Source organism: Orcinus orca, chromosome 1 (assembly GCF_937001465.1).
Source record: "Orcinus orca chromosome 1, mOrcOrc1.1, whole genome shotgun sequence".
NCBI classification, from domain to species: Eukaryota; Metazoa; Chordata; class Mammalia; order Artiodactyla; family Delphinidae; genus Orcinus; species Orcinus orca.
This window is the reverse complement of record NC_064559.1, coordinates 41,800,196-41,817,272: the sequence shown is the minus strand read 5'-3', so window position 1 is coordinate 41,817,272 and position 17,077 is coordinate 41,800,196. Positions and strand designations below refer to the sequence as shown.

The 17,077-nt window shown below is 48.8% G+C and overlaps 1 protein-coding gene across 18 annotated transcripts in view; it reads left to right on the top strand.

Annotated features, from left to right (window-relative positions):
* LOC117203449 (uncharacterized) overlaps window positions 1-17,077 on the top strand; it is a 96,063-nt gene that overhangs the window by 44,979 nt on the left and 34,007 nt on the right. The window lies entirely within an intron of this gene.

Genomic DNA, 17,077 nt, shown 5'->3' with positions numbered 1-17,077 from the left:
TGCCTAGGAACCCTCACCCTGCCTCCTGCACCCAGGGGAGAGAGTGTGATTATTGGCAGCTCCTCCCTGACAAAATATATTCTTCTTTAATCTCCACTTTCACCATATTGTTTATCAAGAATCAGCTGGATCTAAGAGCTGTTTCATTTCTTTCCCATCCTCTGACCACCTTACTTTGGTGACAGCAGTGACTAGCTATGTTGTCATAATTGGAACAGGCTCAGATGTGACCATGCCAGGCCCAGACTGCAAACAGATCTGGCAGAAAAGGAAAACAAGCAAGGCACGAGTGGGCCATTAATGCACAGGGGAAATGGAAAGAGGTTCAGCTGTGCCACTGGGGCTGGTCTGAGTCGGCCACAGGCAGCTCTGCCATGGTGCCCTGAGGACCGAGCAAGCTCTGGCAGCCAGTGATTCTTGGAGGTCAGCTGGCCCAGCCATAGGCAGATTCAGGCAACCAGAAAATAACACAACAGCCCAGTACAACACCTTGCGTATGGGGATACTCAAATATCTGTTGAGTGGAGGAATAAATGAAACTTCATCACAGACTCTGGTGATCAAGACCCTCCATCAGAGGATGCCCTCAGGGCCAGGGGTCTGGGCACAGACAAGCTTGCAGGGAAAGGGGGCTGGGGAGAGAGCTCGGCTATGTATAGAGAAATGGTGCCGGTGGGGAAAGCAGGAGCCTTAGAATCCAACCGAGATTTGAATCCCACCTCTATCACTAAGCGACTGGGTAATCCAGGGCAGTTTACCTAACCTTCCTGGCCTCACTTCTTCGCTGGCTACCTGGGGATAACTCTCCCCACCCTGAAGGACTGTTTTTGGATGTTTCCATGAGATAATGGAAGGCATGTGAAGGACTGTTACAGGTGTGCTCCCGTGGCTCAGCCTGAGAGCCGATTAAGGCAGGAACTCTCCTGTGCTCCAGGAGACATGGGCTCTCCAGGAACATCGGCAGGTCGCTGGCACCAGGCACCGACTCTAATTGGCCACAGAGTCCACAGCCTCTGCACTGCCTGGTTCAGAGGCTGGCCAGGTCCAGGCCTGGAGAAGGATCCAGCAATGCGCTGGGGAAGAGGGATGCCAGAAGCTGGGAAATGAAGAGGGGGCTGGCTTCTGAGGCCAAAAGAGTAGGAAACAAGAGTAAGGTGAGGGCGTGGGCACCCAGCAGGATCCTCAGGCAGAGGATATAAATTTGGTTTACTCTTTCTCAAGGGTAGATTTTGAATCTCGTTTACTTGAGGTGACGTGTCTCCATGAGGAATTTGTACAGCTCTTTGTTGGGTGTGCTTAAAGGCCACTCAGACCTCCTCCTAGACACATGCTGTTTTCGGAATGGCTTCCTAATGTCATAGCAAAGACCTGAGGCAGGTTGTCTTCAGAGATGAGAGGTACTTACCCCCACACACGCAGTCCTTCTTCTCACACCCACTGGCCCTTCTTCCCAGAGCTTTCTTGTTGCCAAGTCCTGCCCTCACATCTCTGGGTTTATCCTTACTTGGAAAGCACACTGTATTCATTGTTACCTGGCTAATCCACCAACCCTGTCATTCCTACCTGCATCTTGGGCAAGATATGACGACGCAGCACTTCCCACTCTCTCGTGGCTGCCTTCTGACATAGCCTGTACCAGACCATGAGCTTCCTCAGCGTGGGGGTCGTGTCTTATTGTCTGTCTGCGCTTTGCAGATTTTAGCGCAGTGCCTGTTGCACAGCAGGCGCTCGACATCGGCTGGGTGAAATAAAGAGCGAAGGGGTGTAGCAGACGCTGTGGATCGGCTGCCCAAAAGCCTTTCTCGACCTTCTCCCCTTGGTTTCTTCTACTGAGGGGTTGGAAACAAAATGCATACTCAATTTTCCTAGCTACCCTTACAGCAAGGGGTGGCCATATGAAACAGTTCTGGCCAACGAGATGTAAGTGCATGTCTTCAAGGAAAGCTTTCTCTCCAGAATAAGAGGCAAACCTCTCTAAGAGAAAGCCTTTGATCCTTTTGCCCTTCTCTTTTCTTCCTACCTGGAATGCAGACATGACGTCTGGAGGCACAGTAGCTATCTTGCAACCTTGAGGCAACAAGCAACAGTCAGAAGGGCCAAGTGAAAAAGAATGAAGTATTATGATTCCTGATGGCATCACTGATGACACTGATGATTATTGCTAGGCTGACCAACCTCATGGTTTGTTTGGGACTGAGGGGTATCTAGAGATGCAGGACTTTTGATGCTAAAACAGGAATGGTCCTGGACAAATCTGGACTTTGATCACTTATCCTATTCTATCCTAGCCCTGGACTGCTTATTTACAGAGACTTTTTATTATATAGTGAGAAAAATAGGCCCTATTTACCTCAGACATTGTAGTCAAGTTTTTCTGTTATTTGTAGTCAAAAGCATTCCAGTGGATGCACGTGAAAGTTGGTATTTCTAAGATTCAACAAACAAACATGTACAGAGTTGCAGGTCATTAAGTGCTAGCTGCCTTCACAGAGGTTATCTCAGTTGAGTTTCATTATGATTCTTCATGGTAGGTTTTGTTATACCCACTTTACAGATGAAAAAACTGAGGCACCCAGAAATTTAGCCCACCTGGAATCCAAGTCCTGTACATTAATGCAATGCCCTTTTCCCCCATAGCCACTCTGGCTCATTTTCTTTTAACTCAATGTGTGATCACTTAATGTTATTCTACGAGTGGGCATCATTCTTTTTGAATGAATGAAGTCACTGTGAGTTGCAGTATTGCCTTCTCTTTATGGTTTATTTCTGGATAAGTCAAAAAATCCTGGTGATTCGGCTTGTTTCTCCATCATTACCATTAATGAATAAGAGAGAATTGGTTTGCATAGATTTAAAGAAGTTTTTAAAACTATTCTTGAATGATTCAAAAGGTACAAAGGGGGGTGTAGTAAAAAGTCTCCTTTCCACCCCTGTTGCTTTATAGATGAATATTAGCAAAACTTCCATCAGTTTTAAATTGATGGTTTTGAATGTGGACCGTAATGAATAGTCCCTTAAATTTGTATTCAGCTTTTGAGATTACAGAATACTTTCAAAGGCACAGTCTCGTTTTCTCTTTCCAGCTGAGTGGGGAAGTTTTCTTTAGACTCCATTCACAGTCACAGCTCTTGGCAGATCTTCGTCCCCACCCAAACCCCTGCCCTTCCCTATTCCCAGAGCCCAGGACTTCCCTCTGGGTCCCTTGCCCCTTTTGTAGGCTATCTGTCTATGACCAAGGCCACACCCTGGCTGGTGCTGGGTCTGTTGGGGCCTCCTGGGTACAACCATAGGCTCTTTATGTGTTCTTTGTATCACTCACTGCACCTGGAAGAGGCCTCTCCCAGAAGATGCTCTGAAAATGCTGTTGGTGGGCCCGCCAACTGGCCAACCTGCTCTTGCACATGTGTAGCCTATGAAATACCCTCTTCAATCAGCATACCTGACTTATTTTCTCTGACAGTTTGCATATTTATTTATAGCTTGCCCCTTATTAAAAGTGATGCTTATGAGGAGTCTGTAATATCATGGGAAGATGTTATTACATTAACTGAAAAAACATAATATATCTATATCTATGTATACCTACATCTATATATATCATATAATTAAGACTCTCATTACGAAGTCTACGTATAGAACAATTTCTGGAAATAACTCAATATTTCCTCCCTCTCAGCTCAACTGTACCTCTTCCCCCAAATTTCCTCATCTCAGTTGGGATCTGCCGGTTCCCAAGCCAGGCTCCTTAGCGTTCTCATCCTCGACTCCTTTGCCTCCACCCCCATGACCAGCACAACTGGCCACCTGTCAATCACAGCTGTCACTAAGTCCTGTCCATTCTCCTCCTTAGCTCTCCCAAATTTCTCTGCTTTTCTCCACCCCCACAGCAGCCTCCCGAGTTCAGCCCTCACCATCTCATACCCAAGTTTTGGAAACATCCTTAAAACTAGGCTCCTGCCTTCTAAATCTTTCTCTACCTTGATCCATTCTCCACATTTCAGTCGGGGTCCTTTTTCTTTAAAAAAAAGAAGAGTTTTGCAACCCCCCCCCCCCCCCCCCCCCCCCGCTTACAGGTCTGATTGTATCCCATCGTCCTCAGGAAACCTCTGAATTCCCTTCACAGTCTGGCTCCGGCTCCCTTCTCCAGCCCCTCGCTTGCCTTTCCAGACTCTGCCCACCGCCCACTAGCTGTTTCTGAACCCCTCGCCTCCAGGTCCTGCACAGCTGCTCTGTACGCTGTGCACCCTCCCCTGGGCTGACTTCTGCTGATGCCTCAGGTCTCAGCCTCACCAACTTTCAAGGAATAAGGTTAAGACAGAAAAAGTCAACCAAGTTAGCTGAATAATGATCCTGGGTTTTCCTCATGATGTATATAATGACCCAGTCAATCCATCAACCATTCATTCATCGAAGAATCATTAATTCCGCTCAGATTTATTAGACATAATACATCTAATGGCCCAGGGCACCACTGGTTCTAGGTATCAGCCCATATGTCTCTTTCTGCAGGTTCGTTCATTCAGTCAATCTGCATTTCCATCTTTCATTTGTATTTACTCAACAGATGGCCATGAAAAAATGAACAGAAGGGTCCTCAAGGGTCATGATGGGGAGGAGAACACAGGCTTACAAACACATCACCATGCAGCATGGTCAGTGCCATGAAGAGGAAGGCAAAGCACTGCAGGAGATCAGAGACAGTCTCACAGCAGAAGTAAGGCTAAATTGACAGGTGTTAACAGGGAGGTAGGGCATGAGAGATCAGGAGACAAGGAATCAAGAGAGGGAGGTTCTTTCCAGAAGAGGAAATAGCAGGTACAAGGCTTAGAGATTCATTAAAACCTGGCTCTACCGGGACCCGAGTAATGTGTGCAGGATGACTAGGGTGCTGGGAAACATCCATCCCCTACATCCTGCCTGCTGCTGGCACCTCATCCTCCATCAGAATGGAAACACTTTCTCCTTCCTCCTTCTCCAAGTCCTATCCATTCTCAGCCCACTCAAGACCTACTTCTTTCATGAAGAAGCCTTGTTGGACTGTGAACCAAAAAGATAGGCATTTAATTCCATTCTGTTTTGTACATTGCCCTTTAAAGATTTCATAACAAATCTCAGCTTCCTACCAAACTGTAAAGTCCTTGAAGAGAGGGACTGTGATTTATACTTATTCTTAAATGCCTCTGGGCGTGCAGGCAAGAAACCTAGAGCTTCTCTGTGAAAGCTCATTGAAGCAACCTTCCAGGCCTGCAAAGGCAGCCCTAACCTCAAGCAGTTACTGGTGAGTCTCTTAATACGTACCTTCCGTCATCATCTGCTGTGATATCGATTATAGGCTTGTGCTGAGGGCTGATTAGATGCCATTAGTGTGCTTTTATGATTCTTGGAGAAGAGGCAAGTAATGATGCTACCAGGAATTTAGGGGGATTCCCATTAGAAGTCCCTAGTTCTAATCATCCTTTGAATTTACTGTTAATTAACTTCTCACCCATGGGAAGTAAAAAGTGTCATCTGTGAAGCCCTGAACTTGTAGATAGAAGAACCAGGTCTTTTTGTTCCATCTCTACCATGTATCAGCCTTGTGACCTTTGACAAGTCACCTATGCAATTTTTAACCTCCGTTTCCCCCATCTTTAAAATGGGAATAATAATACCTCACAGGGTTATAACTGCTCTCACAGGGCTATTGTAAAGATTAATTGTGGTAATAGATGTGAACTTGATTGGTAATATGTCATTTAAAAATCAGAAAGCACTTTTATCTTTATTATAAATGAACGTTCTCTTCCCTCTGTTTCATTCTCAGCATTCACAATCCAGACACAATCTCTCCACAGGGAAGTAAGTGAACTGTACTGATTTTTAAAAATATTTATTCATTGATTTATTTGTTTGGCTGCACTGAGTCTTAGTTGTGGCGCGCCGGCCTTAGAGTGCACGAGCTCAGTAGTTGCAGTGCACGCACTCTCATAGTAGTCACAGCGCACAGGCTCCAGAGTGTGCGGGCTTGGTAGTTGCGGCACGCAAGCTCTCTAGTTGTGGCACACGGGCTCCAGAGCATGCAAACCCAGTAGTTGCAGTGTGTAGTCTTAGTTGCCGCACGGTATGTGGGATCTTAGTTCCCTGACCAGGGATCGAACTTGCATCCCTTGCATTGGAAGGCAGATTCTTAACCACTGGACCACGAGGGAATTCCCTGAACTGTACTGATTTTAAGGAGAGAGTGTGTCTTTCATCTCGTATCTAGGAGATCTACTGTAACAACCTTCTCAGGCCACCATAGATGTTGGGATAGTTGGGTCTGCCTTGCTTGGGGTTGTAGGTCCTCAGGGCAGGCATGCTGCACACCATGTGAGCTGCCCTATCACGCTCAGACCACAGTGGAATGGCACCCACTAAGGAAGCTGCCCAGGCTCAGCTCTTGGAACATTAGTTTTTCCCAGGGAGAATTCTCTATTCCAGGCTATCCTCTTCCGAAAGAGAGTTCTACTTAGATTTTTCAGGGAATGTGGTTAAGAAATACAAACAACAAAAGTGGGCCCCAAACCTAAGACCCTAAATGAGAAGGGGAGGAGGGGACTCTGGAGGGAGAGACAGTCACGTCTACACAGCCGGCACTAATCTAACCAGTAATCAGAGGCCTGGACTCAAAGCCTATCTCTGATACAGACTGGCTGTGTGACTTTGGGAAACTCACCCAACCTCTCTGAGTCTCTAAAATTATACCCTGTAAAATGAGCATAGTAATGCCTATCTTTTGGTGTTATTTAAGGATTAAATTTGTATGAGTTTTACCAAATGGAAAGTGCTATGTGACTACGAGTTGACTATAAATTTATCTGCCTAAAGGAATCATTCACAATAACCCAAATGAATTGTGTGTCTCTAGGCCTCCATGAGGTTGTCCGTTAAGGGGCTTTAAATGCGACTCTAAGAACCACCTCAAGGTCTGAAAAGGCATCTCTTGCAGATGAGGGGCGTGCCATGAAAGCCAGTTGGTTTCCACAAGAAGCCGAAGGCCACCCCCGGCTGCCTTTGTTCCCTGTACACAGCCCCTCCCTGGAAGAGCACCGTTGCATCCCCTCATGCCTACCTGTACTCCATGCTTTATGGTTCCTAAGGCCCTTCCACTTTTTCATTCTTCCAATAAACCTGTTAGGTTAGCAGAGCAGATACACCCTCTCTTCGCCCACATGCACTTTTTATGGATCACTTGCCTGAGGCCACAGAGCTCAAAAGGATAGCTCCTCTGCAGCCTGGAACCCCCAGGTTGGAGGGTCAGCTGGGATTTGAACCCAGGTTTCTAACAGCCTTGCTGCCCATAGCCCAAGCCATGAGCCCAAGTTTAACAAAAGCCCTATGGGCCGCAGTCTTGAGGGTAAACAGACCGCCTCCATTAACACAGAGTTCCTTGGCAACCCTGGCTAGACCTGGGCACCTGCTTCCACCCATGGGTTTTTATTTTCTTGCATTTGTTTCCCAGGGAACCAGCAGGCGCTTGCTCTCCCCGCTTTGGTCCTTTCTCCCCGAGTGTAATTGGGAGCGCCCTGCTGGCCTTGCGCTATGATGAATGGGCTTCCTCAGGCAAGCGGGCAGTGACTGAAGCCCTGCCAGCATATGGGCCCTCCTCTGCAGCACCACACTCAGATGCGATTAGCTCCGAGCGTCACAGTGCTTGGCAACAGTTCCAGGAGGCAGCAAGGCCTTTGTTCAGGCCACTGTCCTGTCAACTGGCTACAGTTCATTTGGCTGCCAGCCTGCTTGGCCTTTTGCATCATCCTGGCCTGCTCCCTCCTCCCTCAGCTAGTGGTTAGTCCATCATCCCAGATTTTTCAGGGAAGATTTGGGGTGTGCCTGTGAAGTTCCTGTGCCTTCCCCTAAAGCAGCTTTGGAATTATCTAGACCATGAGCAAATGCTGCATGGTTTAGGAGGGCGGCTCCTGGGACTTCTCCTGTTTGCCGGTGCAGAGGAGGAAGGACCAAGCGTGGCAGAATTTGGCCGAGCGCCAGGCACTTGGATCTGTACAGCCAGTGTTGGTGGGCGTGGGGGGTGCTCGGCGTTTGTTGCTTCAGCATGTTTTAGTGGAGCACGTACTATGCGCCTGGCACGTTCTAGACCCTGGGGATAAAGCAGTGAGCAATGCAGATGAAAATCCCTCCCTTACGGGGCCAACATTCTGAGGTGGGAAGGGGAGTGAGGAGAAGAGACAGACAAATAAAAATAGCTATGTGAGGTGCTTCCCTGGCGGTCCAGTGGTTAAGAGTCAGCACTCCCAATGCAGGGGATACGGGTTCGATCCCTGGTGGGGGAGCAAAGATCCCACGTGCCAGGCCACGCAGCCAAGTTAAATAAATGAATGAATGAATGAATGAATGGCTCTGTTAAAGGTTGCTGTGGAGAAAATTAAAACAGGCAAGAACCTGGCCGTAGGGGACCCTCTTCCCAGCACCCACACAGTGCGTCCCTGACTCTGATCTGTCCAGCTCGTCAGGGCTGGGTCTGAGTCCCACACCGTCCAACTGCAGCTGATGGGGGCTGCTAGGATGGGAAGCGCTCCTAGAATAACCCGCCAATCCTGCCGGCAGGAGTTATGCCCCAGGAGGCAGACTCCACCCAGTGCAACTCCCTCCACCCAACCCTGCCAGGATGTCCTCTTCTGCTATATTTTCTCCTCCTCTCTCCCCCAAATACTGACTATCTGAACCCAGCCATTCAGACCTGCATAGTCCAGTGCAGGGACTAGTGGGGAGACCAACTAGCAAACAGACCACGATAGTACAGAATGCTGCGAGATCTGGCAAGGCCTGTGTAGGGTCTCTGGGAGCCCTGAGGCGGGGCTGGGGCAGAGTTTTCTGTAGGGGGCTGTTCTGTGTATTGTAGCACGGTCGACAGCATCCCAGGCCTCGACCTGCCACATGCCAGTACCACCCTGCCCCCAAATCAGGACAACAAAAATATCTCCAGACATTGCCAAATGTTCCCTTTTGCAAATTGCCCTTCACTTGAGAACCACTAGTTTAACTCAACGTCACTCAACTTATTTGACCAAGAAGCACCTTTTATTTTGGGGAACATCTGTTAACACTGCACGTGACTGTGTTATTCCGAACACTCCGGGAAGTGCAGCCCAGGGGAGGGTGCACAGCATACAGAGCAGCCGTGCGGGATCTGGAGGTGAGGCGTTCAGAAACAGCTAGTGGGTGGTGGGCAGCGTTTCCCAGTTACTTCCCTACCGCAGAGTCAGGGACTTGGGATCTGGGCCCTGGGTGGCCCTCTGGCCATACCCCGCACCACATCGGTCTCTACTTTTTACTTCAGTAAAGCCCAACAGTTGGCAGCTGCCTGTATGCACTCTGCATTTTATGCCCTGGGCCTTTGCTTGGGCTGCTCCCACTGCCTAGAGTGCCCTCCCCACCTGTTCTTGCCTGGCTCACTGAGTCATTCTTCAGGATTCCACTTGGGCGTCACCTCCTGCAGGAAGCCTCCCCTGATGCCCAGACAGGACTGAGGACCCACTTTGCTCATGAACTCCCTCCTCTGAGACCTGAGACAGGACCTGTGGTCCTCTAGTCCTCCAGCCCTATAGTGTTGGTTGTTTGGGGTTATGGGCCCACTTCTCCCACTTGACCTTCAAGACAGAGGCTCTGTTTTCATCTCCAGAACCTGGCAAAGAGTCTAGCACAGAGTAGATGCTCCATAGATGGCAAAATGAATTGACAAGTAAACAGAGCACAGAGATGGATGAGATACAGAGAGTGAGGACAAGAGAACACAGGCTTGGAGGAGGGTCAGAGCCAAGGGGCAATCATCCTTCTACAGCAGAAGGGGCAAATGATGAAGTGGCCTGCCCCTCATTCCTTTCCTTCAGGCTAAACACTTCAACTGCCTTAACCTTTCATCCCGCATCCACCTCACTTCCCAGCCCTCTAATCATCTTTGTCGTTCACATTCCTCCGTGCCTTCTCTGCACTTTCCAAAGGCCACTTTTGTGTTTAATGTGACGTGTTCAGAGCAGCAGGAATACGAGCCTGTTTCCCCGAGAGCATCACTTCCACTTAATTAGCTTGGGATTCCACAGTTCCCGAAGCCTCACCGCCACTGGCCTGGTGGCTGTGGGAGCAGCCCTGCCTCTGGGCACCAGCAAATTGTTCACACAGAGAAGTGAATGGAGAGAACTGAACTGGTGATTATGCTAATGATTTCCTTTTCTGTGTCAGGACTGCTCCACAGGGAGGCCGGGCTTCTGGGTCTAGAGGGCAGAGGTGCAGGATGTGGAGGGGGTACCAGGCCTGGAAAGACTTGGTGCTCTGAGCTGGGGGGTGGGAAGTCCACACTAGAGGAGACATCTGAGAGATGTGGCATCTTGGCAGAGTTAGTGCCCTCAGCTGTGACGGGGGCAGAATAGGGGTCCAGGGCCTTCACAGATTCAAGGCTCTCGAATCCACAGCAGTCCTGTGAAGCCGTGATGGCAGGTGGAGGGACAGTCCCTAGGTACCGGCTAGGAGCTAGAACACAGGAGCAGCGAGGAGGTCATTCCAACCCAGATCTCGTTAACTCCCAGTCTGAAGGACTTCCATTACCCCACAGCCCTTTCTCCTGGTGGACTCAGTGTCAGAGATAGAGGAGGTAGTGCTGGGGGCAGAAGCCCTTTAGCAGCCCTGATATCACATGACAGAGGCCCAGTGCGTGGCCAGCCAGCCTTAGACTCCCAGGCTGCGGCACCCTGGCCAGCCTGTCGGCCTCTCTCGTTGGCAGTGGCTTCAACCAGTTGGAACCTGTGGTTTCTCCTCATGTGCCTTCTGTCCAACCTGCCTGTGCCGCCCGCCTCGGCTCGCCACACGGCAGCTGCCTCGGGAGCCACGTGCACCCCTCACCCTTTAACAGCCCAGCAAATTCCGGCCACATTGACTGCTGTTCATCACTGGGGCTGGCTGGTGTTCATCAATCAGACCATCATCGGTCAGTCAGTCCGTCAGTCAACAAATGTCTGTTGAGGGCCAGGCACTGTTCTGGGTGATGGAGATACAGAGGAGAATGAGGCAGAGCTCCTGCTCTCGGGGAGCTTGTTCCCATCCTCAAGGAGTGGGGTGGGGACAGTTTAGTGCAGGGAGAGGCAGAGGACCCTGTGGGCTCCAGGACCTGCCTCGCTCTTTAATGAAGTCCAGCTCCACTGCAGACACTCAGAGGTAGCTTTTAGGTGGGCGATCCTGAGCAGGCTGCTGCCTGGGCTAATGCCCCCTGGTTCCCCCAGGATGCATGGAAGCAGCAGGAGATGCCTCTCACTCACACACGCACACCCACACACACACACATACACTCTCACACACAAGCTCAAGTATGCTTAGTAAGAGGCCTGGGGGTTCCTGAAGGGACACAGGGTCTACCAGTTCTGCCCCTGGTGGTGGGTTGAGGTCATTTAGCCTGGAAGTGGTTTCCAAAATTGACTGCTCTGGCCAAACTTCATGCCACATTGATGGGAGGCACCAGGTGGAGAGATGAACAGCACAACTGGACACCCAGGTGCAGGATGGGGCGAGTGACCTGAGCCCTCTGGGCCTCATTTTCCTCTGTGAAGTAGGGACTGCACTAAGCCTGCCTCACAGGAGGGTGTGTGTGGATTAAAGATGCACAAAGTTAGCATGGAGGGCACATGGCAAGAGCTCAGTAAATGGCAGCTCAGTTGCCTCCCTGCCCCCTCCAAAAGAAGCCTTCTCTCTGCCTTCTCGTTCACACCTCCTTGGCAACTGTCCAGGGTCCCAAGAGTGTGCTGCCTGGGAAGAATTCAGTTACAGAAATACTAGGCCACATCCGGAACTTCCCTGCTGGCAGCTGGTCCTGGATCCTGTGCCTCCCCTGGGAGCGCTGTGCTGCGTGTTGCTGGCTCTGTCACGCCCCTGGTGGTGGCCTCGGGGAAGTCACCCAGACTCGCCCAGCCTCAGTTTCCACCCGGTCAGCTAGGGATAAGAGTATCTCCCTCAAATGCTAGTTGAGAGTATGAAGTAATACAGTGTAGGAGTGGCCACCTTTCTTTATTCTGAAGAAAGCATGAGAGGACAGAGCACCAAAGGAGAGGACAGCAGGAAGCCAAGTGGAGGAGCCAGGAGCTGAGGGGGGCACGTGGGGCCCGACCAGAGTCAGCACAGAATCCTAGCAGCCGCACGTGGGAGCTCTCACTGCCTGCTGGCGCTGTGCTCAAAGCTCTGTACCCACCGTGCCTCACCGAATCCTTACAAAAGCCTCATGGGTTAAGTATTATCCCATTTCACAGGTGGAGAAATGAGAGGCTAGAGAGGTTAAGGAAGCTGCCTAAGATTGCTCAGCTTGGAACAGGCAGAGCCAGGATTCAACCCCAGCTGTCTACCACCACGGTCCCTCCACAGTGCTGCCAGCTCGGGTGAGGGGCAGGGTCTGTCCCAGCTGGGCCTGGAGGCCCTGAGTCACTTCATCCCTCATCTGTGAAGTGGGTGTGAGCATTCCAGCTCTGAATGGAATGTGTGACATTGACTTGAGGGTCCTTGCCCCTCTCTAGCCCTGAGAGGGAAGCACTCTGTAAACAGGGGATTACCTATTGGCCCTGCCGCCTTGAGCCAGATCTCTTGTCCTGCCAAATTGTTGGAATGGTTCAGTGACAAGTGTGTTCTTAGGAAGAAATTTATGATGCCTTTTTCAGAGTGAGTCACCGAATCCCTGTGGTGAGAGGCACGGGGGAAGGGCCTTCTGCAGAGATAGGCTAACTCGCCCTGGGCCTGGCTGCCTCCTCAGGCCCACCTGAGGGTGAGTGCTGTCCAGTGAGGGTGAGGGCAGGGGGGAAAGGGAGGAAGCCTCCAGCTGGGGAAAGTGGATGCCTCGCAGTGGATTTGTATAGATCTCAAAGGGCTCCAGAATTCACTTTCTGCCTGCCACCGAATTTCCTAGGGTGCTTCTGAGTCAGGCTCCGGGTCACTCCCCGAGTCCTTTCCAAGGCTTTTGCATAACCCTCCCAAAACAAGGTCAGCCAAAGAATATTTCACAGTTTGGGTGAATCCTCTTCTCTCTACCTTTGAATCACAAAAGAGGAAGGTGATACAAATTTAAACTTAAGAGAGAGGAAGATTTAGCTTAGGGGTTGCAGTTCTGTTGGGATTGTTTTTTTTCCCTTAAAAACTATACACTGCCATGTTCATGAGGAAAGCTCCAGCCTTAAAAGTTGACTCTGTCGGTCATAAATGTGACTATGTTAGAAGGGCTAGTATGGGAAAATGTCTGTCGAAGAACAGCAGGTAATCTCCTTAAACAGATGTCACTGAAGGTCACCTGACAAGGCCGACCCTCCCCTGTCTGCTTCTGGGTGCAGCGTGAGGACTTCTTTGATGTACCCAAACCCACAGGTTAGGATGGAGCACACACACAGGGCTCAGGATGCTTGGTCTGCAGACGTTGAAATGCCCATAGCACGGACACTGTGAAAACCAGCTCACTTCACTGGTGGTCACTTGTCTAGTCATCCATATTTTGCAAACAGCTAAAGGTCAGGATGCAAAAGCAGACTGCTGGGTAGCAAAAATTAGAGTCCGTAGTGTCGTTCACTGTGAAGCTCATCCCCTCTCCAACAGGAGAGCCCATCTGGCTTTTTCAGGTACTGTTGACTCCTACTTTAATCGTAATTCTAACATGATAAACACTTCTATTTCTCAACCCAACCCAACCCACATTAGAAGGATATAAGTTGGAAGGACAGAAGAGCCTCTAGAGCTGAGATGTTCAGTATTTTGAGGGTTAATGACCTCTCTGAGACTCTAAATTGTGAACTCTAGCCCCAGAAAGATGCTTTCACATCCAGTGTGTTCTGTGCAGTACCAGGTGGTTCTTAGCCCCTGAGGCTCAACCATAAAACCCAGATTAAGAACCCCAGCTGTAGAGACTGGCACACCTGTGAGCTGACCGCTCGGACCTTGGAGAGCAGACCCAATGACTCTAACCCTGCTGCCTGTCCCCCGCCTGATGGAGCAGACGCTGCCATCCCTGACAGGTGGTGGTGGTCCTCACAGTGGTCCTGTCAGAGCCCAGGTGTGCTTGACGCACCCACCTAAGCAAGCAGGGGTGCACGTAAAACACTTGCTGAGCGTGTCTGATGTGTCAGGCGCTCTTCTAGGTGCTTTATCTGTTTTAATTCATTGAACCCTTGCAACAGCCCTGGAAGTTATTTCTGTAAAACCCTGGACTTAAACTCTTTTTCTCAAACTCCATCTCTAGTGGTTAAATCATTAGAAATGTAATATTTTTCCAGAAAAATCACTTACTGATACTATTGGACGCTTGCTTTGTATCAAACACTGTGCTAAGTATGGATTTTACATGTGTTAATTCATTTATTTTACATTTTTATGGATAAGGAAATTGAGGCTCAGAGAGTCTAAGTAATGTGCTTAAGGTAATAGGGCTGTAAGTAGTGGAACTGGGATTTGATCCAAGTTTCTCCATTTCTAAACCCTTCGATAGGAGTTATTGTGCTCTACTCCTCTCTCCATTGTGGGGTTATGGTCTATATACTCACAACTACCTAGAACGATGGAGGTTTGGTTAGCAAAGTTCTGAAAAGAGTGTCTTGGACAGTTCCTTCAATGGATCTATCGGGGCCTAGCATTAATTTGCCCACTGCTCACCCATGCTGTATAATCTGCCAGTCCAGGACACAGACCCTGGTGGTGTGGGGTAATACAAAGAGCAAGGAAGACTTCCAGTTAAACATGGAGGCTTGATCTCCTGCATTTATTTTCTCTCCCTCTATCATAGATTTTTTTTTTGTAAAGATGACTGCAACAATTTTTCTTATTCTTGCATACATACCCCTTTACAGTGCAACTTTACCACTCTTCCCATCAAGAAAAAAGGTCTTGAATCTGGGTTGACTTGCTTTGACTGATAGAATTCAGTGGAAGTGATACTGCATGACTTCTGAGGCTCGGCCTTAGGATATCTTGCAGCTTCTGCCTTGAATCTTTTGGAACATTGCCCTGAGATCATGTCTTAAGGAAGCTAGTCTAGTTTATTGGAAGATGAGGGGCCAGTGGAGGAGAACCGAGGCATCCCTGTCAACAGGCAGCAGCAGCCACCAGGCTTATGAACGGTCCAGCTTGTATTTTCCAGCCCAACCAACTGCTAACTGAATGCAGCTGCATGAGCGAGCCCAGGTGAAACCATCAGAGGAACCACCCAATTAACCCACAGCATAAAGAAAAGTAGTAAATTATTGTTGTTAAAAGCCACTAAGTTTTGGGGTGATTTGTTATAATGATCATGGATAACTGATACAGCCCTCCTAAATTCTACGTCATTCACCTCTTTCCCCAAATAGCCACTAATAGTGGAATTCCAAAGGCTTTAAGCCAAAAGGCTGAAGAGAAGAGAGAAGACCATTGCAGGGGAAAGACTTCCAAACGCTTTTCAGATGGGCATGTGGGTAGAGGAGCAGTCTCTGAGTGGAGCTGGGAAAGTCAGAGTCCACATGTATACAAGAGAGGAAAATGATGAGAAGTGGACCAAGGAGCCCCACAGAGTCTGCGAGGGTTGGGTGCTAAGAGGTACCAGGTACCACAGAAAACAGGAGTGAGGCCCAGGGCTCAGAAATGCAAGCACCACCCCCTCCTGGTCTCTTTTTCCATGCAAGAGACCAAAAGCCATTATCTGGAGAAGATGACTTGGAGATGCTCTGGACTCCAGGACTAGTCACAGCAGAGGGTGACAGTGAGGTAGGAGCTTGAAAACTGGGAGAGTAATCAAAAACTAAGTAAATTATGGCCCCTTAGACTCTCTGCCTGCTCCCAGGACACCAGCAGCTAAGTGTCACTTCCCTTCCAGGCAGACGATGGAAGATTCTTCTCTGGATAGATTGAATTCTTCATCACCCCCATCCTCTGTTCCTAGGAAAGGATCTCCACAAAATGTTACTTGAGGTTTCCCAGTAAAACAGCCTTCTAGCCATCTGGTCACCCTACTGTGAAGTCTACTAGACTATAGGCTTGCCTTGCTCTTTAATATGGAGGGTCATCAGACATTTGAAATGAAAGAGAGGTCAAAACAAACAGAAAAGAAGGAAACAACATACAGCAAGCCAAAAAACCTTAAAATAACTTTTTAGAAGAACCTATAAAGTAGTAACCTCAGGAAAATATGACATAAAAGTAGAACTCCGTGAGAAAGGAACAGAAAAGAAAGAGTTCTTGAAAAATTTAAATATGATAACTAAAGTAAAAAAAAAAATCTCAACAGAAGGTGCCCAGAACAGTAAGCAAAAAACCAGTTCACCCCAGAAGCACATCAGTATCAAATTTTAGAACACAAAGAGATAAAGAGAACATCATGAAAGCCCCAGAAAGAAAAAAAACCCTAACAGACAAAGGAATGGGAATTAGAAGGGCATCAAACTTCTCTCCAGATACACTGGATAGAGCGTAATGGGAAAATGCCCTCAAAACTCTGAAGGAAAATTATTTCAACCAGGATTTTATATTCAGCCAAATGATCAATCAAATGTGACGGGAAAGTAAAGACACTTTTAGACATGCAGGACTCAAAACCTGGGCTCATTATGAAAGAGGAAGCCCATGGCATCCAGGAACAGGGGCTCCAGCAAAGGAAAGGGCAGAGGGAAGTCTCAGGACCAAGAGCAAGGAGCCAGCCCAGCCTGAGCAGTGGAACCAGCACAGGGAAGGGAAGTTTCCGGGCCAAGGGACACAGGGCAAGGACTGGCAGATTATACAGCATGGGTGAGCAGTGGGCAAATTATTGCTAGGCCCTGATAGATCCATTGAAGGAATTGGGGGAAATTGTTATACGTAGAAGAAACTAAGAAGTGGGAAAAGGGCGGGGGATTATTTTTGAAAAAATGCATGAGAAAAGGTATTTAGGTGGATATTTTGAAATCTAGAGTAAAAAGCAGAAAAAAAGAAGCTACTGAGTTGGAAGTGGTTGCTTCTGGGGAGCAGGGCACAGGAGTAGAGAGGGTTGAACTATGGGCCACTGGCTTTCACCATGCCTTTTAGCCCTATTTGATGTTTAACTATGGGAATAGGTCACTTTAATCAAAGAAACATACATTTT